The following is a 13272-nucleotide window of genomic DNA, read 5'->3' on the forward strand; positions in this document are numbered from 1 at the left end:
GCAAAACCAAAACACAGTTACCGTCTTGTGCATGTGCAGTGGCTTCAACGCTATTTCTTTGGGGTGCCACTACATTTGAGGCCCCTATTCTAAAACTCAAATTCTTTTTTATACGTTCTTGCATACTTGGCCCACTGCCACATGCTTGGATTCTCCTCTCTGAGGAGGATCCGATCTTAGGTCCAACCTATATCGAAATTTATCTCGAATGTAAGCACAAACAAAAATTTACCTAGCAGGAGAAGGAAAATGGCAGTAAAGCTTCGCACGAGAAACGTGGAGGAGGTCGAAGCTGCCCGGCGCGATACTTCACCCAGAAGACATGGCCATGAACACACTGGAGCGTGTCATCCACCCGTTCTTTCCTGTCTGCGCCACGATCGCCCGACCCTATGTTACGGCTCTCCCTTCGTGAGTATAACCATGTTTGTACAGTGTACTGTGAAAGACCCACTACTCCCCAGGTTCATCCCAATGCTGGTGAATCGGGTGCCTAACGATCAAGCAGGGTGTAAGTTTAAGTGCATGAAAGATCAAAGTCACCGGCTGAGACAACCGCGCAGAGAGGGAAGGAAAGGTGGGGGGGGGGGTCATTTCACGCACGCACACACGCACAGCCACGCGGCCGGCTCAGCCCGCTAAAACACAACCTTCGAGATTTGCTCCTACCCGATCAGAGCCATCTCTGGGGCTTAGATTAGGGCGCCATGTATAGCCCAAACACAGCCAAGTCGCAGATTTTCGGTAGCCCAAATATAGCCACATAGCCAACTCGTCCAAGTCGGCACCAAAAAAATTTTCACGTAGCCCAATTTGGCTATATATAGCCAAATCTGGCAAAACTGGTATTGTATAAAATATTCACCAAGATAATTTCAAATAGAATCAGGGCAACACTTGACTTCAGCCAACCAAGAGAACAGGCTGGCTTCAGGAAGGGATATTCTACGATGGATCATATCCATGTCATCAACAAGGTAATAGAGAATCTGTGGAGTACAATCAACCTCTCTATATGGCTTTCATAAATTATGAGAAGGCATTTGATTCAATAGAGATACGAGCAGTCATAGAGGCATTGCGTAATCAAGTACAGGAGACATACGTGAATATCTTGGGAAATATCTAGAATTCCACAGCTACTCTGGTTCTCCACAAGAAAAGTAGAAAATTGCCTATCAAGAAAGGGGTCAGGCAAGGAGACACAATCTCTCCAAAGCTATTCACTGCTTGCTTAGAAGAAGTATTCAAGCTCTTGGACTGGGAAGGCTTAGGAGTGAGGATCAATGGCGAATATCTCGGCAACCTTCACATTGTCCTGTTCAGCAACAACAGGGACGAATTGCAACAAATGATTGAGGACATTAACCAAGAAAGTGTAAGAGTGGGGTTGAAGATTAATATGCAGAAGACAAAGATAATGTTCAATAGCCTGGCAAGGAAACAAAAATTCAGGATCGCCAGTCAGTATCTAGAGTCTGCAAAGGAGTACGTTTATCAAAGTCAATTACTCACAGGGGACCCTGATCATGAGAAAGAAATTTATAGAAGAATAAAATTGGGCTGGAGTGCATACGGCAGGCATTACCAAATCCTGTCTGGGAGATTACCACTGTCGTTGAAAAGAAAAGTGTACAATCATTGCATTCTAATGGTGCTAACATATGAGGCAGAAACTTGGAGGTTAACAAAGAAGCTCGAGAACAAGTTAAGGACTGCACAAAGAGATTTGAAATGAAAAATGCTAGGTCTAATGTTAAGAGACGGGAAGAGAGCGATGTGGATCAGAGAACAAACAGGCTTAGCCGATATTCTAGTTGAAATTAAGCGGAAAAAGTGGAGCTGCTCAGGCCATGTAATGCATAGGATGGATAACCGGTGGACCATTACAGTTACAGAATGGATACCAAGAGAAGGGAAGCGCAGTCGAGGACGGCAGAAAACTAGGTGGAGTGATGAAGTTAGGAAATTTGCAGGCGCATGTTGGAATCAGCTAGCACAAGACAGGGGTAATTGGAGATCACAGGAAGAGGCCTTCGTCCTGCAGTGGACATAAATATAGGCTAATGATGATGATGACCAAAGGTTTTGTAAAGAATACTTAAAATAGTTGAGACACTTTTCCCTATCTCTTTTCACTCCAGATAGAGCTCTTACTATAACCAACCTCGAACGTGACAGGCTTTTGCAACAGATCATTTGAGGATGACTTGTCACCCTTCACCATAAACTCAGGGTCTGCCTCGCTCGAAACGGCGCTGTCCGAGTCACTAGCACCACTGGAAGTGGACATGGTAGAAGAGATGCCAGTCACAGAAGGGTTGGGCAGTTTGTTGCCACCAGCACTTTCTTGGTGCTTTGAGGGCCTAATCCTCACTGAAAAGGGGCAGTAGTCCTTGGCCAAATTTGGCATAATGTCCCTATACAAAGTAGAGTCATGTAACATTAGACGAGTAACACAAATACACCAAACAACCACTTAAAAAGGGGAAAAAAGAGTTACTACTTGTCTACCTGTTGTTGACATGCAGACAGCAACACAAGTCGATTACAAGTCTTTATTGAATACTAAGTGCAGATACAAAAGTATAGATATTTAGTACAGAAAAAGGTCCCATAGTGTAAACACTGTAGGGGGACCTTTTATAATGTTAAAAAAACACAAATACTACTTAAAAGCAGAAAAGCAGCGAAATTTAAAAATACAAAACAACAGAGTTGAAGTTGAGTTTAAAAGACCTATTCAATAAACGGTGCTATAGGTTAAACATGAAATTGGGAAACTGATGTTTGAATGACGATATAGAAAAGGCACACTTAATGTTATAAGGCGAATAATTCCAAAGTTTGATTAAAATAAATGTTACTCTTTGAGAACCATAGTTAGTTCGTATTTTGGGGCGTAAAAAATTGTTATTGGAGGAAAAGCGCGTAATATTTGAATTAGTAAGGTGTTGGATAAGAACAAATTTCAGAAGACTATGGTTTTCCCTGCTTGATAAGCAAATGTGCAGACATTAAATTTGATTAGATTGTCAATACTCAGTATGTGCAGTTCCCAGTATAGATCAGTAACATGTGAACGTCGGTTTCTCCAGGTGAGAATGCGAATGGCTTCATTCTACACATGTTGAAGGGAAGAAAGGTGGCAATGATATGTTTGACCCCAGGAGGCAATACAATACTTTAGATGACTGTGAATGAATGCATAATATAAGGTGATCAAAGTAGTCAAGTTAAAGTAACATCTAGCTTTTAGTAATACCCTAATAGCATAAGAAGTTTTCCGCTGCAGCTCATTAATATGCAAATTAAATTTTAAGCGGGAATCAAGCTCGATACCAAGGAAGGAACAATGATCTGATAGATGAATTGGATGTTTGTTTATAAAGAGGGGCATGACTTGCGCGTTATTTATCGACCTGGAATTAAAAATTAAAAACTTACTTTTGGAGGGATTTATCAAAAGCTTATTTTTAGCATACCATGCACTAACATTAATAAGTTCTGCATGAAGGGTTGTTGTAAGGCTGCTTAGAGAATTACTCGAACATAAAAAAGTCGTGTTGTTAGCATATAAGATGCATTCTGATAGTGTGGTTAGACACTGTGGAAGGTCATTAATGTATAGTAGAAATAAAAGCGGACCCAGAATTGAGCCTTGTAGAACGCCGATGTAAATTATTTTTTTGGTGGCATAGATGCTGGAGATGGACATTAATTGCTCACGATCACATAAGTAACTGTGGAAAAGATTGAGAGAGCGCCACTAATGCCATAAAATGCAAGTTTAGAAAAAAGAATGTCATGATTAAGTGTATCAAAGGCTTTCACAAAATCTAAGAAAACAGAACCAACGAAGTTACCATTGTCAATGTCTAGTTTTCATTTTTCTGTGAAGTAAATGAGGGCTAGGTTAGTCGAGTATCCTTGTCTAAACCTAAATTGTTTCGGATGAAATAGCTTAAATTTTGTTAGTTAGCTAGACAGGCAAACATGTATTAGTTTTTCAATTACTTTGCTAAAAAGGGGGAGAACGGATATCGGCCTATAATTAGAAATTAAGCACCTGTCACCTTTTTTAAATACCGGAATACATTAACTCATCTTTAACTCCCGGGAAAATACACCGGTTTCAAAAATTAGATTGATTATGTAGGTGAGCACATCGGCAATATCATCAGCAATCATTTTGACATGGTTAGCAGAAATATTATCGATACCTGCGCTAGAGGATTTTACACTAGTAATTGTTCTTCTTACCTCCTCTCCGAGTCGAGTGTGGTCGAAAGAAGAGTCTCGAAAGGCAAGGTCGGTTCACGGCCATATAGAAGGTAAAAGGGCGAATAACCAGCTGTGTCGTGGCGCGAGGAATTGTACGCAAACGTGACAAATGGTAAAGCAGTGTCCCAGTCGCGATGATCGGAGGAAACATACATCGCGAGCATGTCAGTTATTGTCCGGTTCAGGCGTTCAGTAAGACCGTTAGTTTGAGGATGGTAGGCTGTAGTAAGCTTGTGTTTAGTAGCACAGGATCGAAGTAAGTCGTCGATGACTTTGGCAAGAAAGTATCGCCCGCGATCGGTGAGAAGTTGACGAGGTGCGCCGTGGTGTAAGATAACGTCGTGAAGCAAGAAGTCAGCGACGTCTGTAGCGCAACTGGTGGGAAGGGCTCTTGTAATGGCATAGCGGGTGGTATAGTCCGTAGCGACGGCAATCCACTTATTTCCGTCGTTTGATATAGGGAATGGTCCGAGAAGATCAACGCCAACGCGAAAAAAAGGGTCGGTCGGTATATCCAGAGGCTGCAGCAGACCAGCGGGATGTACAGCAGGTCGTTTTCGGCGTTGACACGACTCACACGCGGCGACATAGCGACGGACGGAGCGGTTGAGACGGGGCCAGAAAAATCGTTGCCGAATTCGGTCATAGGTCCGAGAGACGCCAAGGTGTCCAGCAGTGGGAACGTCGTGCAGTTGCTGGAGTACAGTCTGCTGAAGATGAGACGGAATGACGATTAGCAGCTCGGGCCCGTCTGGGTGCATGTTGCGGCGATACAGGGTGTCATTTTGTAGTACGAACATGTGAAGGGATGGGTCAGACGGGTCAGAGAGCAGGCGTTCGATAAGCTGCCGTAACGATTCATCGCGTCGCTGTTCAGCCCCTATGTCTGTCAAGGCGGAAAGCGAGAGGACGCAGATCGGTGCGGCATCCACTAAATCGTTCGGTGCGTCGACGGGGTGACGAGACAGGCAGTCGGCGTCCTGATGTAAACGACCCGACTTGTAGACTACAGTGTATGTGTATTCCTGAAGGCGTAGGGCCCAGCGACCGAGGCGTCCGGTGGGATCCTTGAGGGAAGAAAGCCAACAAAGGGCGTGGTGATCGGTTATAACCGTAAATGGTCGACCATATATGTAAGGTCGGAACTTGCCCACAGCCCAAACGAGGGCGAAACATTCCCGCTCAGTAATCGAATAATTGCGCTCAGACGGGGAGAGGAGGCGGCTGGCGTAGGCGATAACGCGGTTGTGCCCACGTTGGCGTTGGGCTAAAATTGCGCCGATGCCGTATCCACTGGCGTCAGTGCGAATTTCTGTCGGAGCAGAAGCGTCAAAATGGGCGAGAACAGGTGGTGTGGTGAGTAGCGTGATGAGGCGCGAGAAAGAAGTCGCTTGTTCAGAGCCCCAGCAGAAAGGAACATCTTTCTTGAGGAGGTCAGTCAGGGGACGAGCAACATGCGCGAAATTTTGCACAAACCGGCGGAAGTAAGAACAAAGACCGATAAAGCTGCGAACATCTTTGGCAGAGGTCGGTACAGGGAAATTCTGCACTGCACGAACTTTAGCGGGATCGGGGCGAATGCCTGACGAATCGACGAGATGTCCGAGCATGGTTATTTGGCGGTGACCGAAATGGCACTTGGACGAGTTGAGCTGCAGGCCAGCGGCGCGAAAAACGGAAAGCACAGATGAAAGTCGTTCAAGATGGGCCGCAAAAGTTGGAGAGAATACGATGACGTCATCCAAGTAACACAAGCAGATGGACCATTTCAATCCACGCAAGAGCATGTCCATCATGCGTTCAAAGGTCGCCGGGGCATTGCACAAGCCGAAAGGCATTACCCTAAACTGATAGAGGCCGTCAGGTGTAACGAATGCGGTCTTCTCACGGTCCATTTCATCCACGGCAATTTGCCAATATCCGGAGCGAAGGTCTATTGATGAAAAATAAGTGGCACCGTGAAGACAGTCCAGAGCATCGTCGATCCGTGGAAGCGGGTATACATCTTTCTTGGTGATCTGGTTTAGATGACGATAGTCCACGCAGAATCGCCAGCTGTTGTCCTTCTTTTTGACGAGCACAACAGGGGAAGCCCACGGACTGGAAGAGTGTTCAATAATCCCTTTGGCAAGCATTTTGTCAACTTCGCTCTGGATAACTTGTCGCTCAGAGGGCGACACCCGGTATGGGCGTCGGCGAACAGGTGCCGCATCGCCGGTATTTATACGATGCTTCACAACCGTAGTTTGACCCAAAGAGCGATCGTTCAGGTCGAAAATGTCGGCGAAGGACTCGAGGAGGTCATGGAGCTCTGCGGCGGATTGGGGGTCGAGGTCCGGCGCAATCATCTTGGCAATGTCGTCGGCCGGGGCAGATGCAGAAGGCGCAGAACGAGCACTGGTCGAAGATGTAGCAAGAGATAGTACTGAAATATAGCACTCGTGGGACGGTGACAACGTGGCAAGTGACATCCCTCGAGGAAGTACCTGAGGGCACTGGCCGAAATTGAGGATGGGAAGACAGGTCTGATTGGCCGCTACAGAAATGACGGTGTGTGGGAAGGAGACATTGTGGGAAAGCAGGACTGAAGTCGCGGGAGTGAGGACATAGTCTCCGTCTGGAACAGGTGGAGAGGCGAAAACGGTGATGCAGGTTGCTGCTTGGGGAAGAAGACGAATAAAATCCGCAGAACAAAGCTGAGTTGGGGCTTGAGCAGGAAGGTCAATGGAAAGGGGTAGGTCAAGTTGGACAACACCGGCTGAACAGTCAATCAGAGCAGAATGGGTGGTCAAAAAGTCGAGGCCGAGGATCACATCGTGGGGGCAGCGTTCGAGCACACTAAACAAAACGGACGTGTGGCGTCCGGCGACACTGACACGTGCAGCACACATTCCGAGCACAGCCGGAGTTCCACCGTCGGCGACCTGTAGCAGTCGAGTCGGAGCAGGAGTAAGGACTTTCTTCAGGCGCGTTCGAAGGTCAGCGCTCATGATGGAAACTTGCGCTCCAGTGTCGATGAGTGCTGTAAGAGGCAAACCATCCACATCCACGTCCAAAAGGTTCCGATCAGTAGGCAGGGTCAACAGAGGAATTTCAGGCCGGGGTGCTAGAGCAGCGTCACCTCCCGGAGCTGCTCCAATCAGTTTCCCGTCGGAGAGCGGCGACGGTAAGCAGGGGACGGGGAACGACGCAGCTGGGGTGAACGGGAGCGGCTACTGTGCGGTGACGATGAGCGGTTAGTCGCAGTGACTCGGGCGTTGTCAGGTGCATCGTCGAACTCGGTTGGGGGCGCAGGCGGGCGAGGATTCAGTGGGGAGCGGCGGTAGGCGGGAAAGCTTGGTCGAGAGAGGGCCGGCCAGGAACTTCGGCAATGGCGAGAGATGTGGCCCACACGTCCACAATAGAAGCAGATGGGTCGGTCATCATGTGTGCGCCATTCGGCCGGGTTGCGATAGCTCGGGTAAGGACCGCTCTGGTTCCGGTAAACAGGGGCAGAGGCCGCAGACGAAGCGAAGTCAGGACGGTTGGCGGAGCAGATGGATTGCAGACCCACATTGGAAAGTTCTTGGCGAACGACCGATTGTATGAGGGACACGAGCGGCCGGGAATCGTCAAAGCACTGCGTCACTTGTGTGGCAGGAGACGCTGCTTCAATTTCTCGCCGGACTATACGTACGACGTTCTCGGAGGGAGTGGGCTCACGCGGAAGACAAAGGTCTTCACACGTCGATGAAGCAGCGGTGTTGGGTAGGCGCGTGAACTGCTGAACTATGCGGCGACTTTTCGCTTCTTCAAAGCGGCGACATTCGTTAATGATCTCATTGACTGTGTTGATGTTCTTATACACGAGAAGGTTAAACGCGTCGTCCGCTATGCCTTTTAAAACGTGACTGACCTTGTCTGCCTCTGTCATGTTCTTATCCACCTTGCGGCAAAGAGCCAAAACGTCCTGGATGTACGCCACGTAAGATTCAGTGGACGTCTGTGCACGGGTCCCAAGGTCCTTCTGAGCAGCACGTTGGCGGCCGATGGGCTTGCCGAACAAATCACGAAGCTTCTGTTTGCATTGCTCCCAACTGGTAATCTCTTCTTCATGTGTCTCGAACCAGACTCGTGCCGTTTTTTTGAGGTAGTATATTACGTTGGCCAGCATAAGCGTGTTATCCCACCTGTTGCTGGCGCAGACCCGTTCGTAATTTGCCAACCAGTCATCGACGTCAACGTTGTCAATCCCAGAAAACATGCCAGGGTCGCGGGGCTGGGTTAGGATGACCGTCGGTGGCGTCGACGGGGCCGCGGTTGAAGACTCCCCTTCGGATGACATGGCAGCCAGGTTACGTCCGCTGCGGAGCTCCGTCTTGCGCAAGTGAGTACCCCGCACCTCCACCAATAATGTTACGGGAAGGAAGAAACGTACTGGTTTTACAGACGGGTTTTAATGGCTACGCAGAGAAGCGAAAACCCAGAATCTTCTTTGTCGTCTCCCAGGGCACCAACCATGTCTTCTTCTTTCCACCTTACGCACTGTGACAATATTACTGATCCTTCATGATGAATGTTGGCTATAGGCGGAATAATGGTTTTATTGAGAAAGGAATTGATCAAGCGCCACTGTTTTTTCATGTCTGAACCAGTACAATAATTTCATTTTGATAATATGGCTTTTTCGCATCCTTTATTACAGCATTCAGTGTGTTACAATACTGCTTATAACGATCAAGTAGATGCACATTAAATGGTTGTCTTTTTGTTTTTTTATATAAGTTATCTTTCTTACGCAGGCTATTAAGTAGTCTCTTTGTTAACCATGGGCTTATAGGGGAAGAATAACGTTTATGGCACTGTACACATGTTGTCAATAAAGATACGCAATTGGATATCACAGAGATGAAAGTGGTGTATGCAGATTCAACATTATTCATTAAAGTGACACAAGACCAATCAGAATTAGATACCATTTCTTTAAATTTGTCGCGATCAAACTTAATCTTAACAAAGCTTACACTATTAATGCGAGGACTGTTCTCAAAGCAAAGTGCAACTGGGAAATGATTTGTAATATTATTTTGAAGAATGAATGCGGAGGAGGATGAAGAAGGTTCGAAAGCGCATGGTCAATAAGTGTTCCCAAACCATTATTAGTGCAACGGGTGGGAAGAGAGAGAAGAGATTCAAGACCATAACCTTGGAAACAGCTGACGTACTGAGTTAGATAAGAGGAGGATGCATCAAGTAAATTAATGTTAATATCACCCAAGATGATAACGGACTTTTTTTCCTTTGAAAGAATATCAAGAATAGTATCAAGTGCTTCACAAAAAGCAGGAATTGGTGAATGTGGTGATCGATAAATGGTACCAAAGACAATATTGTTATCAATGCCTATTACAGAATGGTAAACCTCAATCCACACAGACTCACAATCACAGATATTTAAGTGAAGATCAAGCCTACGCTTGTATCTAATGTCAGACCGAATAAACATGGCTGAGCCACCATGTTGCGATGAAAAGCGATTGCAATATTCTGCATTGTATGATGGGAAACCACAAAGATTTTTATTGAAATCACTCAGCCATGTCTCAGAAACACATATAATTGAGAAAGAATGAAGAACACAATAGTATCTGATAATCGCAAAAATGTTTGCAAAGACTACGTGAATTGAAATGAATCGCTGAATGATAGTTATGCGAAAAGTAGGTTTGGACACCGTTAACGGAAATGTACGACATGCGATCAGATCAAAATACGAGGAACCGAGAAAAAAAAAACGAAAAAACAAACAAAAGAAAAAGAGAAAACCTGGTCAATTTAACCAAAAATCGCAAGGTCCGAGTCTCTCTTTATGCGAAAAACTTTGCTATCAGTAGATTTCCTCGCCTTGATGCAGTCATCAGTGCACAAAAAAGCCACTTTTTCTCTTTTTTTAGTTGCAAGGCCTTGCTGAATAATTGCTTATTCTGTGGAGTGACGTGGTCATTGACGAAAACAGCTTTGCCTATGAACTCGGTTTTCAAGGCGCGAGAGTGAAATCGGACAAGCAAGTGCTTTGTATCAGAAGCAGACGGAACACGATGAATGACATCAATATCATTACCAGAAACAGGACATTCTATTTTAGAGGCAATAGTTTGAAGAATTGTCATGCAGCCTTCACCCTGGGTAAATGGAACACCTTTGATTTCCAGGTTGTTTTTTCGTGAGTACTGTTAAATGTCAATAATTCGTCTTTCCAAAGATTCGTTATGCGTGATTAGGGATTTGTTCATTGCAGTTAGTTCTTCCTTTTCTATTTTGAGGGATTCAACAGTTCTGTTCAGAAAATCAAGACTGCTTGTTAGTCCCTATATCTCATCTTTTAGACCTTTATTGATCAAGGAAGGCTGGGAATCTAGCTTGGATACTACAGTTGTCGTTATCTTGTCAAGCAGGTTATCAAGTTTGTCTTTGAAAGTATTTTCTAGCTGTTCCACGTATTTGGACAGTTTAGCGACAGTTGGCATGGTTGAAAGACAACAGCGGAAGCAGCAGCAGTAGTGGCAATAAATTATAAACTAAATGAATAGCAATATACAGACAGAGAAAATGTGCATGAACCTGTGAAGCCGAGACGGAAGAGTCAAGCATGCACACACTGCTACACCGCCACTGCTGCTGGTGAATGAAGTTGAGTGGTCCGTAGGACGTTTATATAGCCAAGCTGCTGGCAACCAGGCGCAGGCAAAGATCCGAGGGCAGCAGTGAGCTGTCAAAATCATTCTGGGAGCCCGATGACGCACGCTGCTGGCGATTAGGCCAGTTACTTGCATGTGCAGGGTCGCGAGTAGGTGCTGAAGAGTAGTTTAGGCAGGCCGATAGCGCAAACCTGTGAAGCCGAGACGGAAGAGTAAAGCATGCACACACTGCTACACCGCCACTGCTGCTGGTGAATGAAGTTGAGTGGTCCGTAGGACGTTTATATAGCCAAGCTGCTGGCAACCAGGCGCAGGCAAAGATCCGAGGGCAGCAGTGAGCTGTCAAAATCATTCTGGGAGCCCGATGACGCACGCTGCTGGCGATTAGGCCAGTTACTTGCATGTGCAGGGTCGCGAGTAGGTGCTGAAGAGTAGTTTAGGCACGCCGATAGCGCAAACCTGTGAAGCCGAGACGGAAGAGTCAAGCATGCACACACTGCTACACCGCCACTGCTGCTGGTGAATGAAGTTGAGTGGTCCGTAGGACGTTTATATAGCCAAGCTGCTGGCAACCAGGCGCAGGCAAAGATCCGAGGGCAGCAGTGAGCTGTCAAAATCATTCTGGGAGCCCGATGACGCACGCTGCTGGCGATTAGGCCAGTTACTTGCATGTGCAGGGTCGCGAGTAGGTGCTGAAGAGTAGTTTAGGCAGGCCGATAGCGCAAACCTGTGAAGCCGAGACGGAAGAGTCAAGCATGCACACACTGCTACACCACCACTGCTGCTGCTGAAACACAGTCATTTAAAAGCCACCCTTTTATTTGCAGTTACTAATTAAATTAATAATAAATGTCACTTGAAGCACTGTCAACATTTTAATTTCTCCTCACAGACAAAAATGACAGGTGTGAAGAACTTGTGGATTTATATGTATGTTTAAGTGCTAGTTGACATGAAAAATGTTTACAAATTCATCTTTTAATCCTTGTTCACTTGTGTTTTCTGACCCTCTTAAGTAGGGGTACACGAATACAGTGCAGTCCACATATAACGATACCACATATAACGATATTTCGGTTAGAACGAAGAGTCGAGCTAAGACTATAAACTTATGTATTAGGGCTATCATAAAAAAACACACATATCTAACGATATGTTATTCACCGCAAATCGGATATAACGATTGAAATTTTGCTTCTGGGCGGTGTTTTTCATGCAGAATAAGTGTGAAAATTGCGTTCCCTTAACCGAGACGGGGCGAAAAGTTAGCCTACGCGAGTTTGTATCTGCCGCCATTACCGCGCAGCGCATCCCGCCCGCGCGACGATTGTGAAAGCCATGTAGAGCATCGTAAGTTGGTGCAGCGTGCCCCAGATGACGCCAGCTGCTTTGCGCCCGCGTCACCGGCGGTCGCGCGAGGAGGGGGCGGAAGAAAGGCGATATATGAGGGCAACGCCTCCTCTGGCGAGGGGCGCCTGCGCTGCCTGACGCACTCTCTCTCAACGAGTGCCGCCTTTTTCATTTTCCTGTGCTGCCCTCTGCCGCACGCCACCGGAAACGTTTTGGTAGGGTGCCGGGGCTTTCGCCGGTGGATTTGTGAACCTGCGCCCTTGTTGAGTGCGCATCGGTTGTGCATTTCGTGGATCGCGAATAATTATTAATGGCTTCCGCGGAGCAGCATGACGTTCCTGGAAGCCATGTAGCACTCACTAACTATATATATAGGGTGAGCAGGCGTGATAGCGCTGTTTTGTTTATATATAGTGTGGCCTACAAAGGTACGCTGAGTACCCTCTGCCGGCGCGGCTGCTTTGGCTGTTGTCGCTGACTCCTGCACTTGCACCTCGCTTTTCTTTCAATTCTTTTTGCACATTCTTTACACATTTTGCATAAATAAGAAGTTTTCGAGCGCGCAGCCTTCCGCGTCGGATTTAGCAAAGCGGTGCGCTTGTTTACATTGACATCTACAGCCACAGATCGTTGTTAGCGTCAAACATTGGGAAAAGGTGCATCGGTCATATGAAAAAAAATTTCAAAATGTCGAATAAAACACACATACCTGCTCATATCAGCCGCGTTATTCCACCGTGAGACGAGTCAGTATGAGCGCCTGAGCTACTCAACGGCGACTGTGATCCAGTTACAAATATCGGGCTGTTAATTTATTACTGATTCTCGCTTTTCTTTAACTTCATCATACTTAGTTTGCGCGTGTCATAAAACATTATTAGAGAAAAATGTGCTCACATAAGCGCTCATTTAAAGGCCGTGTTGTTCTCCCGCAAAAACGCGGATGCCATCGCTGACACGT

The 13272-nt window shown here is 46.4% G+C and overlaps 1 pseudogene; it reads right to left on the reverse strand.

Moving 5' to 3' along the window:
• Window positions 1–2125: 2125 nt before the first annotated feature.
• Window positions 2126–13272, reverse strand: part of LOC119443449 (polyphosphoinositide phosphatase-like) — a 46476-nt pseudogene continuing 35329 nt past the window's right edge.

This window comes from Dermacentor silvarum, chromosome 1 (genome assembly GCF_013339745.2).
Source record: "Dermacentor silvarum isolate Dsil-2018 chromosome 1, BIME_Dsil_1.4, whole genome shotgun sequence".
Taxonomy (NCBI): Eukaryota; Metazoa; Arthropoda; class Arachnida; order Ixodida; family Ixodidae; genus Dermacentor; species Dermacentor silvarum.